General features: G+C 40.8%; 1 protein-coding gene across 1 annotated transcript in view; it reads right to left on the reverse strand.

Moving 5' to 3' along the window:
- Positions 1–13,609, reverse strand: part of LOC126416618 (acylglycerol kinase, mitochondrial) — a 95,558-nt gene that overhangs the window by 64,231 nt on the left and 17,718 nt on the right. The window lies entirely within an intron of this gene.

The following is a 13,609-nucleotide window of genomic DNA, read 5'->3' on the forward strand; positions in this document are numbered from 1 at the left end:
ACTGTTAAAAAGCTGAATTTGCCCTGTCAGGATGAGTTACTGGCTAAAGTCACTGGGGTCAGTTTTTCTACAAAACCGATTCATCTGAAGACTATTTACAGGTTATGTAGGATGAGGATTCTAAATGGCTCCTTGTGATTAACACGCTCTTTGGGTTGTACTAATATCAGCACCTCCCATTTGGTGTGGCTAGTGGCCCAGCAATGATTCAGTACTTTTTGGAACAACTGACAATGTCCCTTTCAGATTGCCTCAACCATCTTGACAATATCATCATTATGGGTGCATCCACAGAAGAGCATTTACATAATTTATGCACCTTGTTCATGTTCTTAAATATTGCAGGGTTCAAATGCAACTTGGCCAAGTTACACATTCTTCAGCCATCCACTTTGGAGTTTGAAGTTTCTCAGCATGGTGTTAAGCCTTTATGTCATCATGTTGCTGCCATCACAGCTCTGCCTTGCCCTACAAGCCTCAAAGAACTTCATGCATTCTTATGTAAATCTGAATACTCTCACAAATTTATTCCAGGTGTGGCCCATCCCTTCCACGAGTTGCTCCACAAGAACATTCCTTCTCAGTGGACACCAGCCTGTAAGCACGCCTTCAAGCTTTTGAAATATAAATTACATTCTGCTCCTCGTTTGGCTACTTTCCATCCTGGCCACCACCCGGTTTTGGCTACAGATGCCTCTCATTCTTGTCTCAGGGCCATTCTCATACACTGATATGAGAGTGGTTCCAAACATTCAATAGCTTAAACAACAAAAACGCTTTACTCCATTTATAAGCACTGCTCCTAAGTTGAAAAGGAAGCACTTGTTATCGTCTATGACATCAAAAACTTTCATGTGTTCTTTTATTGGTCTAAGTTCCACCACATTGCTGACTACAAGCCCTTGCTTTTGTTGTTTAATCCTACTGCTTTGTTGCTTGACAAAGCTGGTAATTGCCTCCCGTGCTGGGCCTTGTTTCTGTCTTGCCACAACCTTGAAATACATTTCTGGCCTACCGCACAACATGCGAACACCGATGTGCTGTCCCAGCTTATGATGGGGCCGGACCCTACTTTTGACGAAGATGAACTCCTTTGTTTCCATTTAGATTTGAGACGCAATGTGTTTCCATTTAGATTTGAGACGCAATGTACAATTGAAGGATTTCCTGCTGCAGGCTTTCAGATCGCAGCTGCTGTCACTGCCGACCCATTTTCGCATCAACTTGTTCACCTCGTTCAGTATGGTTGGCCAGACAGACCTCTGGGCTTGGTTTATGATCCTCTGCACAACTATTTTGCCCTCCGTCACAACCTTTCGGTATTTAATGGTGGCGCCCATGTTTGTGATCACAGCTGCCCTATGGTGGGATGTGCATCAGATTCTACATCAGAGATACTGGGGGAGGAGGTGGGGGGTGGTGGGTGAGAGGGAGATCCTCCCTTACTAAGTCACTGGCCCATCAGCACGTGTTTTGGCCCAGCGCATATTGTTGCAGCCTGCTTTCAAAGCGTTACTCAAAAGGTGGCACCACATGCGATGCTCTCTTCATCACCTGCACCATGGGAATGCGTCCATGTTGATTTTGCAGGGCCCTTCCTTAATTCTTACTCGCTGTTGGTTGTCGATGCTTTCTCTAAATTTCCATACATTGTATGCTGTCCTTTGCTGTCAGCTGCAGTTACAATTCAGGTCCTCTCCATTTTATTTATTTATTTATTTATTTTTCTACTTAAGTATTGCCATATATGCTTGTGATGAATAAAGCTCCACAGTTTGCATCTCAGACCTTCCACAATTTCTGCCCCCATCAAGGAGGAGCTTATGGGCACTCAACGGTGAGGTCATCAGTGGCACCCATCACGGCATTCACCATGTGACTGTGCCTCTTTTTCCACCCCCAGACTAGTGGTAATGCACAATGTCTCATCAGCACATTCAAGTTTCAAATGAAAAAGTATATCACGGACTACTCCACAGATGATGTCTTGGCACACTTCTCGAGTTCCTACGGGTTTACACTGATGGGGGATCAGAGTCTTTCTAAATATGCTCCATAGTCGCCACCCACTTTCCTGAATCTGCTTGTGCTGCCCCAACAACACCCATGAGCACAGCCTTTGTCACAGTTTGCTCTTGGCTCCTCAGAGTGGATTCTGTACACTGGCCACGACTTCTGCAGCTGCCTTCTCTGTACAGTGTGCACGCACCAGTGAGAGGCTGGTGGCACACCACCATGATCAGCTGCGAACTTGTACAACAGTGAGGGCCACAGATTCACCACTGCCTGCCCTCTCCTTTGGGGCACAGCATGCTGCTGGTCCTTCCCATAACACATTGTTGCCACCAGTGCTTCCACCACCGGCAGTGTTGATACTGTATGGTCTTTCACTAGTGGTATCCCCACCCAAGTGGCCGGGACTTCACTGTCGGTGCTGTTCCGCCACGTTAAGGTTCTGGAAGTCAAGATGATACCACTGCCCTTTTCACCAGTCCTCTTTTATGGTACTATGCAGGAGGCAGAGGCGGCCACCATGCATGTCCACCAATGCCTCACCTCCACCCCTCCTCACCCGTTCTGGCCCAAAACCTCCTCCAACTGCTGCAGTCATCACCTGCGGTGCACACTGCAGAGGCCATGGATAATTCATAAGTTGCTTCAACTTCTGCGTCGGAGGAGCTCCTCTCCCCAATGGAGGAGGGGTGCAATGACCCTGTACACATTACCTGTATATGTACCATGGCACCAGACCACTGATGCACTACACTTCAAATGTCTGCCTGCCAATGGCGTCTGTGTGGGCTGCCCACAAGAGGCTACCTGTGGTGGGTCGCAGGACTTGTGCACATGGCATGGCAGCTGCTGTGCTGTCTACCGGAGCCCTTCTCTATATAAAGACAGCACAGCAGGCACTCAAGGCACTCACTGACAGATGTGTTCTTACTGTTTACTTGTAACAGCTTGTTGTTATTTTGTATATGGATGAATAAGCCTTGGTTAATTGTGGCTGCACTGTTATTCGTGCCCCAAATTAAGACTCCTTGGACCTCAGGAGAGGAAAGAAGATTAGGATTTAATATCCTGTCAATGATGAGGTCATTAGGGACAGAGCAGAAGTCTGGATGAAAAGAATGGTGAAAGAAGTCAGCTGTGCCTTATCAGGAACCACCCCAGCATTCACCGTATGATATTTAGGGAAATCATGGAAAACCTAAATATGGATGGCCAGACACGGACTTGAACTGCTGTCCTCCAGGTTATGAGCCCATTGTGTTTACCACTGCCCGTCCCACTCAGTCATAGATAAAAAAAATTGCACTATGGATGAATAATGAGGATAAAAGTAACAACAGAAAATAATAGCTCAGATTTAAATTATGAGGTAACAAATAATTTGACGCTTGATTCAGTGGGTAAAAAAGAGAGAGGATAAATGTCTATTTATGGAACAGATGACTCATTTAGTAGCAAACAAGCACATAGGAAATGACAATATGAAAATCACTAAGAATATAGCACAATGGGAAGTTAGATGATCCTGAGTGAAAAGGTACAGAGACAATGTGATAATTAGGTTACAATGGAGTATATTGGCTGGCTTGGAACAGAATGGTGGAATGGTGTGTTATCTGACATAGGGGTAGACGCAGGTGGAGGGCAGGGAATAGTGGAGACTGTGCCAGGAAATTTGCAGGAATGGGTTATGTTGGAAGGAGAGCCGGCATCTGTGTACTTCAGGAGGTGGTGTTGAGGGTGGGGGATGGCACAGATGGCACCCACCATTAAAATCATTCACATTGAGCTGAGCAGCATGTTCTACATTGGGCAGTTGATCCTTGGGACAAGCCTACATGCGGTCAATCACCCACATGGATAATTAGGTTGTGAAGTGAAATGTATTAAGTTGCAACAACAACATGAAGGTTTTCACATGTGTCCCTGCCTCTGATGGGGTGGGAAATGATGATGGCAGGAACGGAATAGGATGTGATCATTACACGTATGTGGCAGGCCTTCCAACTGGATCTTCCTTAGGGACTTGAGCCACGCTCACAGGTGGGACGGAAGATGCAACGCCGGGACAAAGGATATTACATCTCCTATTATTCCACGTTGGATTGTCCACTGATTTGAATATGCAAATATGAAATACAAAAGAGAAATAAACAGAGGATTGCTATGTGAGACAGAAAAGAAGTTTACTCTTGCCATCTAGGAACAATCCCAGAAGGAAATATACACCATTTCCTGATCTTCTCGAACTTAAGAACAATTTCTTTGTCATGTGGAAAAGCAGCCAAGTGACAGGAACGGCAAAGCAAAAAGTGCACACAAAAGTAACTGGTAACAAACAATAGTCAAGTCCTGAGTTCTAACAGTGAACAGGAAGAATACAAAATATCAAAGGTAAGGAGTAAAAACCACAATGATACGACAAAATGTCTTTGGGAAAAAACACCATGTGTAAAATACGGGGGTGTGGAAGTGAATAAATATACACAACAACAGATGAGATGAAAACATGGAAAGGAAGAATAATAATGACCTGAGTGAGGAAATGAATAAAAATATGGGGTGGGATGGAGGAAGAGGTCACCATCATCCTCCACCTCTCAGTTTATTTGTCATACAAATGTTCAGAGGTTATTCCAGAGTCATGTTCTCATTAAACCCGCCAACACACAATGGTCTCTTTATATATACACATGCCATTCATTCCATGTAAAATGTTTCTTTTTGCACAGTCATGAGCTTCACGGTCACACATACATTCTGATGTACATTCACAAAGTACATGACTGATCTCATGGAGGCTCTCACTTCCTAAAACAATTCACATGAACTTATGTCACAAGTCTCCTAATCCATCCTGCCACATGCTAACACTAATACAAAAGTAATAAAGCTTAACTCATATATCATTGATGAATTTTGCTTTATAGGTTTTAGGTCACTGTCCTAAGCATATTTCTCTGCCTTACATTCTGTCTCTCAGAGCTACAGATGTCATCAGAGGCTATAATGAGTAAGAAAGCAATTTCGAACATAAAGCAGCTCAGTAAGCTGCACTGTTTATACATATCCAGAGAATGGTTGGTTTATGATGTCATCAGACTGCTGTCTAAGACTCTGCAGTTGTGCCAATGTGTGCTATGCACTTGTAGTAGGGGACATTTGATACTGTTAGCTTCATTTATCACTAGGACCCACAATTTGTCCAGTTTTGATCCTTTTTTTCTGTTAAAGTTATTTTTGTGCTTTTAATTTGCTATGGCCTCTCCGTACATTCTAACATAGTAATCGTTAGATCTTAAAAAACCACAGTATCAAAGAAACAAATTTGGTGGTTTACTGGTCCTGGAGCACGATCTACTGCCAATTTATCCATCTTTCCCAGATGAAAACTGCTCTTGTGTTCCTTAAGTGGGGTATAACATAGCAGATCATGCTCTGAGACCCGGGAGCCTCAAATTTGTTTCTTCGATACTACGGTTTTATCAAGGTCCAAACACTACTATAGTAGTTGCCAAGACTCAGCGAAGGAGTGTCTCTGAAGATGTTCAGCGCAATCCTGGATGATACGTCAGGAACAGAAAAGTTTCTTGGACCACGACCTCACATCCTGAAAGGTTTATCAGCAGCAACTACTATGGTAGGACATACAGAGAGACCGCTGAAACTCAAAATCACAGAAAAACCTTTCACCCACCCAAAAAAAAAGGGATTTAAATCACACAAGTTGTGACTCTTAGTAATAAATAAAGCAAACAGCACCAACTCTTCTCCACTGCAAGCTCCACAACACAATTCAGCGTAAACCTGTAATCTTATGCAACGATCTGAAGATATTATGAACCGAACATTACATGGTTATATATAAGCAGTTAGGCTTCTGCACTTGTTTAAGTTCAGTACTGCTTTCTGAGTCTTTATACCCTCTGATGATGTCTCTACCATTGAAAACAAAATGTTACGCAAATAAATATGCCTTGGACCACAGCCTAAAGTGCATAAAGTAAAAATCAGAAAGCACACAAATATCGGCTATGAAAGCCTGCACTGTATGATAATGCATCATTCCTACTATTAAATAATCCACAAATGAAGTCAACTCATGAGCTTTTATGTCTATAAAGTGAAGTCATTGCTCCTTTGTTAGTGTGCAATAATTAGACAAAAGTCTATATGCCATATACAGTCAGACGATTTTTGTCAGAATGGCCACTTCCAAGATATGTAGAGTATCATGTTATAACTTCCTTATGCAATAGACTCAAATTATTCTGACAACTCACAGAGAGAGTTTTCATGACCCACATACTATCTACCCACACATGAACAGCTTTAGTAAACAGGGCATACACTGGTGTGCAAAACTTAAGTACGAAAGTAACTTTCACCTGACGTGACACTGCCAAATAACATAGCTCAATGAAACTTGAACCTCACATAGAAAGAATTGCTATCATATAGTTAAGAAGAAAATTCAAAGAAATACAATAAAACAGAAATGACACTTCTATTCAAAGACAGCGATTACACTGAAGTCACCGCAAACTGTGATGGTTCCCTAGTCCCTCAAATGGCGACATTTTGGAACACACAATTGCTGAACATGATCATTTTGGTGGTCCAAGTGTTATGGCATGGGAAGGCATTACATTGAAAGGGCATACTGAACTACAAATCTTTTAACATGGTACACTCATTGGTCAGTGTTGTGACACTGTACTGCTTCCCGATGTGCATATTTTCAGAAGTCCATATGGCCCGGACTTCATTTTTATGGATGACATTGTGTGAGCCCACTCAACAACGCAGGTGGAGCAGCTCTTGGACCACAAGGATATTCCGTGAATGGACTGGCCTGCCCATTGCACTGCTTAAATCCCATTGAGTCTGTGAGGTATACATTGGGGAGACATATTGCAGAATGCCCACATGCACCAGAGCCTATCCACCAGCTGTCAACCACACTGGTGTATGAATGGAACACCCTACAACAAGAACTTCTTTCCAAACCTTGTGCTCAGCATGGGAGCACATTGCAAAGCATGCATTGCCCTCCACAGTGATCACACACTCTATTAAGAACTATGTCCCATCTTTTGTAATGCCCTGGGGAACATCATTAATTGCAGTGACTTCAGTGTGGTTATTGCTTTGAACAAAAGTTTCTGTCATTGTGTATTTCTTTCAATTATCTTCTGTACTATGCCACAGCAGTTCTTTCTATGTATGATTCTACTTCCATCGAGTTACATTACTTTGTAGTTACATATCATGAGGGAAATGTTACTTCCATTCTTAAGTGTTGCACATATGAATTGACCTACTGGCAAGATTTTAGTAGTAAAGAGACAAGCAATTTTAAAGATATGATTCTGTTGTTTCACCTGAGATGAAAAGTCTACTTATAATTTTATTCTGAGATGGTCGCTATCAAACTTCCAACAACCATGTAAGAAATAAAAATGAATAAATGGAAGCCAATCTCTCCCATCTGTATTAGCTCTTGTTTAATAGTGCCTACGCACCATGCACTTTACATTTGTAGTTAAGTGGTTGCTTGTCATGTTGGTATTTTTTTTTTTTTTATAAGCTAGAATTTCCATTCCTGTAATATTCCAACAAGGTGTAAGAAGAAAACAAACTTAACACTAATATAACACAACATGTAATTGATTAACAATGCAACAGATCTGTACACTGGCTTCACTATTCTGTCCATTTGGGACCCTACTCCCAACAACCCTACTTTTAACACTCAAAAAGGGAAACTGGGCTTCAGTACAAATTTGGTTCTCAACACCTACTATAGCTCTACTTATCCTTCACATTTTCTCAGTACTCCTCAACAGCCTTTCCCTCTTATTTCTTGGCTTAATGTGTACTTGAAAAAATTAATACTCCCACTTCCCTTTTATAATTATTTAGTTCACCACTTCTACAATTGTCTCTTTGACTTTCATTTGCAATTGCACTTTATAAACTTTCAATTGCTCCTAAGTGGTTGTTGTCTCATTTACTCTGGGATTTGGAGTAACCTCCCTTCCCACTTATCTACACCTTTTTCTCTTCCCATTTCCAAATTCATCTACATGAGAGAACTGGAAGTTTAAAAATCTACAATTTCTGTCTTGGATACTGTCATAAGATAAATGAAAAATCTTGAAGTACCAGTATGTTTATTTGATATTCAGAACATAGAACTGTCATCTTTCACACCATGTCATGATGTCTAAACCATACTCATAACAAGGAGTCATATATTGACGGAATATGTACAATTAACTTAGGAGATATTTTCAATCAAAATTTTGCATACAACAGAAGTGGTAAGTGTGTTCCCCTGTTACAGAGATACATGTATACAACTGTGTACTTTGCTGTTAGTTGAGCACATGACACAATCTTATTGTGTTATGTAATAACTTGCAATCCAAAAATTTGTCATCACAGTGTTATAGAACATTTTAGGTGCTAGCAGAAATACTTTTTATTGTGATATTATTTTAAAAAACTGTCATCCTATGGATTGGAGTGCAGAATGTTAGAACCCTTAATCAGATAGGTAGATTACAAAATTTAAAAAAGGGAAATGGATAGGTTGAAATTAGATATGCAGGAACAGGACTTATAGTCAGGTGAATTCAGGGTTATAATATAAGATCAAATATGGGTAAGCTATTGTGAACAGCATAGTGAACATATCATTGTAGCCAAGATAGACACAAAACCCACACCCATCACAGCAGTACAAGTTTACATGCCAACAAGCTCCACAGATGATGAAGAGATTGAAGACATGTATGATTAGATAAAAGAAATTATTTAGGTAGTTAAGAGAGACAAAAACTTAATTGTGATGACGGACTGGAATTCGATAGTTGGAAAAGGATGAGAAGGAAAAACAGTAATTGAATATGGACTGGGGGCAAGGAATTTAAGAGGAAGCCACCTGGTAGAATTTTGCATAGAGCATCATTTAATCATCGCTAACACTTGGCTTAGGTATCAGGAAAGAAGGCCGTAAACATAGAAGAGACCTGGAGACACCAGTAGGTTTCAGAATGATTATACATTGATAGGACAGAGATTTTGGAACCAGATTTTAAATTGCAAGGCATTTCCAGGGGTGGATGTGGACTCTGACCACACTGTATTGGTTATGAACTGTAGATTAAAACTACAGAAATTGCAAAAAGATAGGAAATTAAGATGGGACCTGGATAAGTTGAAAGAAGCCAGAGGTTGTTGAGAGATTCAGAGGGAGCATTAGGGAACAATTGACTAGAACAGGGGAAGGGAAAAAAAGGAAGATGAATGGTTAGCTTTGAGAGATGAAATAGTTAAGGTAGCTGAGGATCAAATAGATAAAATGACAAGGCCTAGTTGAAATCCTTGGGTGACACAGGAGATACTGAAATTAATTGATGAAAGGAGAAAATATAAACATGCAGCAAATGAAGAAGACAAAAGGGAATACAAAGTCTAAAAATGAGATTGACAGAAAGTACAAAATTGCTAAAGAGGAATAGCTAGAGGACAAATGTAAGGATTTACAAGCACATATAATCAGGGAAAGACAGAGGCCTCTGGAAAAACAGAAGAAGTAGTATGAATATCAAGAGCTCAGATCAAAAAACCAACCCTTAGCAAAGAAGGGGAAGCTGAAAGGTAGAAGGAGTACATAGAGGGTCTGTACAATGGAGATAAACTTGCAGGCAATGTTATAGAAATGGAAGAGGACGTGGATGAAGATGAGATGGGAGATGTGATACTGCGAGAAGAGTTTGACAGAGTACTCAAAGATCTACATTGAAACAAGGGCGCCCGGGGTAGACGACATTCCGTCACACCTACTGATAGCCTTTGGAGAGCTAACTATGACAAAACTCTACCATTTGGTGTGCAAGATGTATGAGACAGGCGAAATACCCACAGACTTCAAGAAGCTGCAAAATACTAACAACAATTATTTACAGAAGAATGGAAAAACAGGTAGAACCCATCCTTGGGGGAAGATCAGATTCGATTCTGCAGAAAAAATAGGAACATGTGAGGCAATACTGACACTACAACTTATCTTAGAAGACAGGTTACGGAAAGGTAAATCTACTTTTATAGCTTTTGTAGCCGTAGAGAAAGCTCTTGACAAGGCTGACTGGAATACTCTTTGAAATTCTGAAGGTAGGAGGAGTAAAATACAGGGAGCGGAAGGCTATTTACAACTTTTACAGAACTCAGACGGCAGTCATGTGTCGAGGGGCTTGAAAAAGAAGTAGAGACTGAGAAGGGAGTGAGACATGGTTGTAGTCTATCCCTGACGTTATTCAATCTGACATTCAGCAAGCACTAAGGGAAACCAAAGAAAAATTTATATTTAAAGTTCAGGGAGAAGAAATAAAAACTTAGCGGTTTGCCAATGACATTGTAATTCTGTCAGATACAGCAAAGGACTTGGAAGAACAGCTGAACAGAATGGACAGTGCTTTGAAAGATGGGTATAAGATGAACATCAACAAAAGCAAACAAAGATAATGGAATGTAGTGGAATTAAATCAGGTGATGCTGAGGGTATTAGATTAGAAAATGAGACATTTAAAGTATAACATCCACATATACTTACGTAATCTGCAAGCCACCATATGGTGTGCCTGAACCACTACTAGTCATTTCCTTTCCTGTTCCACTCGCAAACAGAGTGAGGGAAAAACAACTGCCTATATGCCTTCATATGACACCAAATTTCTCGTGTCTTATCTTCATGGTCCTTATGTCAATGTATTGGTGGGAGCGTTGGTGGCAGTGGAATCATTCAGCAGTTAGCTTCAAATGCTGGTTCTCCAAAATTTTTCAATCGTGTTTCTCAAAAAGAATGTCGCTTTCCCTCCAGGGATTCCCATTTAAGTTCCTGAAGCATCCCGTAACACTTATGTGTGGTTCAAACCTACCGGTAACAAATCTAGCAGCCCGCCTCTGAATTGCTTCGATGTCTTCCTTCAATATGGCTTCATACAGATCCCAAACACTCAACCAGTACTCAAGAATAGATTGCACCAGCATCCTATATGCAGTCTCCTTTAGAGGTGAACCATTCTTTCCTAAAATTCTCCCAATAAACCAAAGTCAAGCATTCACCTTCCCTACAACAGTTCTCACATGGTTGTTTCATTTTATATCACTTTGCAACATTATGCTCAGATATTTAAATGACTTGACACTGTCAAGCAGGACAATAGTAATACTCTCTCTGAATGTTACAGGTTTGTTCCTCTGACTCATCCACATCAACTTACATTTTTCCACATTTAGAGCTAGCTGCCATTCATCACACCAACTAGGAAGTTTGTCTCAATCATCTTGTATCTTCCTACAATCACTCACCTTCAACACCTTATTGTACACCACAGCATCATCAGCAAACAACTGCAGATTGCTGCCCTGCCTGTCTCCCATATCATTTATGTATATAGAGAACAACAGTGGTCCTATCACACTTCCTTGGGGCACTCCTGATGATACCCTTGTCTCTGATGAACACTCACCATCAAGGACAACATACTGGGTTCTACAACTTAAGAAGTCTTCAAGCCTCTCACATATCTGTTAACTTATTCCAAATGCTTGTAACTTCATTAACAGCATGCAATGGGGCACCGTGTTAAAAGCCTTCCAGAAATCTAGAAATATGGGATCTGCCTGTTGCACTTCATCCACAGTTCATAATATACCATGTGAGAAAAGGGCAAGCTGAGTTTCACACAAGTGATGCTTTCGTTAACCTTGATGATCCTTGGACATAAGCTTCTCAATCTCAAGAATATTATTATTATTATTTACATTTGAACTGAGAATATGTTCAAGGATTCTTCAGCAGACTGAAGTTAGGGATATTGGTCTGTAATTTTGTGGGTCCATTCTTTTATCCGTTTTGTATACTGGAATCAACTAAGCTTTTTTCTACTCACTTGTGGGGTGAGATATTCATGACAAATGCAGACTAGGTAAGGGACCAATTGCCACAGACTACTCTTTGTAAAACCACGTTGGGATTCCATCTGGACCAGGTGATTTATTTGCTTTCAAATCTTTCAGTTGTTTCTTTACGCCAGGGATGCTTATTACTATGTTGTCCCAATGGGAGTCTGTCCAGTGGTCAGATGACAGTATGTTTGTACGATTCTCCCATGTGAACAATTTCTTGAATGTGAAATTTAAAACTTTGGCTTTTATTTTGCTATCTACAACTGCCACACTGGAATGGTCAACAAGGGACTGAATAGGAGCCTTAGACCTGCTTAGTGATCTTACATAGGACCAGAAACTTCTTGGGTTCTCTGCCAGATCTTTTGCTAAGGTGTGACGATGGTAGTTGTATGCTTCGCACATGGATCTTTTCACAGATGCACATATTTCAACTAACCTTTGTTTGTTGTCATTGTGTGTTCTCTTTTGCATCAAGAGTGCAACAGCCTCTGTTTCCTCAGCATCTTACAAATGTTGTTATAAAACCATGGTGGGTCCATCCTTCGTCCACTTACTAGCCACATAACTCTCCAGACCACAATTTACAATCTGCTTAAACTTTGCCCATAATTCCTCTATGTCCACCTTACTGGAACAAAGTGATGTCAGTTCACTTTCTAAGTGAGATGCTAACAATTTCTTATCTGCTCTATCTAGCAGAAACACACTTTCAGCCTTCTTGAGTGATTTATTAACATTTGTAACTATAATTGCTATAATTACATCATGATTGCTAATCCCCCTTCCTATACTGACACTGTCAATAAGGTCCAGCCTATTTGTAGCTACAAGGTCTAAGATATTTCCATTGCATGTGAGCTGCTGAGCTAGCATAGGTTAAAGTCATCTCTAAGAAGTACTGCACGATCTGGTTATTTACACACTATTGATCATAAGACTTCCTTTGAATGACTCTAGAATTATCACAGTGGAATCAGGTGGCCAGTAAAAACATCTAACAATTAACTTGGTTTCACCTGCACCTATTATACGTGACCAGATAACTTCACTGTCACACTCAATTTCAACCTCAACAGAGACAAAATTTTTGTCAAGTGCAATGAACCTCCCCCTCCTATGGCTTCAAATCTGTCTTTCCGATATACTTTCCATTGCTCAGTAAATATCTCAGAGCTTTCCACTTTGGGTTTTTGCCAACTTTCGATCCAAGAGTAATCTGCATGTGAGAACTTTCCTGGAGAGCAGTAAATTCAGGAACTTTATTACAAATATTTTGTCAGTTTACTTTACTACGCATTTATTGCTGTGCATCGACCAGTGAGTGTTCATCAGAGCTACCATCTAGCCTAAAAACCCTCATGTGCACTCCACAAGTACTCTGCTACCCAAGTAGCTGCTTCCTTCATTTTGTGCACCCCTGACCTATCAAGGGGATTACTAAAATCCCTATTTGACAATGCAGGCCTAGAAATCCGCGGCCATGACTATCACAAGTCGACGAAGCCTCAAGTGATGCATACACATTACCACCTGCCACTCACTCTGCTGTGCTTTGGGTAACAGGATGAGTTTTGCTTTTTGGACAGCAGAATAACTGATGATGGCCAAAGTAGAG

This window comes from Schistocerca serialis, chromosome 8 (genome assembly GCF_023864345.2).
Source record: "Schistocerca serialis cubense isolate TAMUIC-IGC-003099 chromosome 8, iqSchSeri2.2, whole genome shotgun sequence".
NCBI classification, from domain to species: domain Eukaryota; kingdom Metazoa; phylum Arthropoda; class Insecta; order Orthoptera; family Acrididae; genus Schistocerca; species Schistocerca serialis.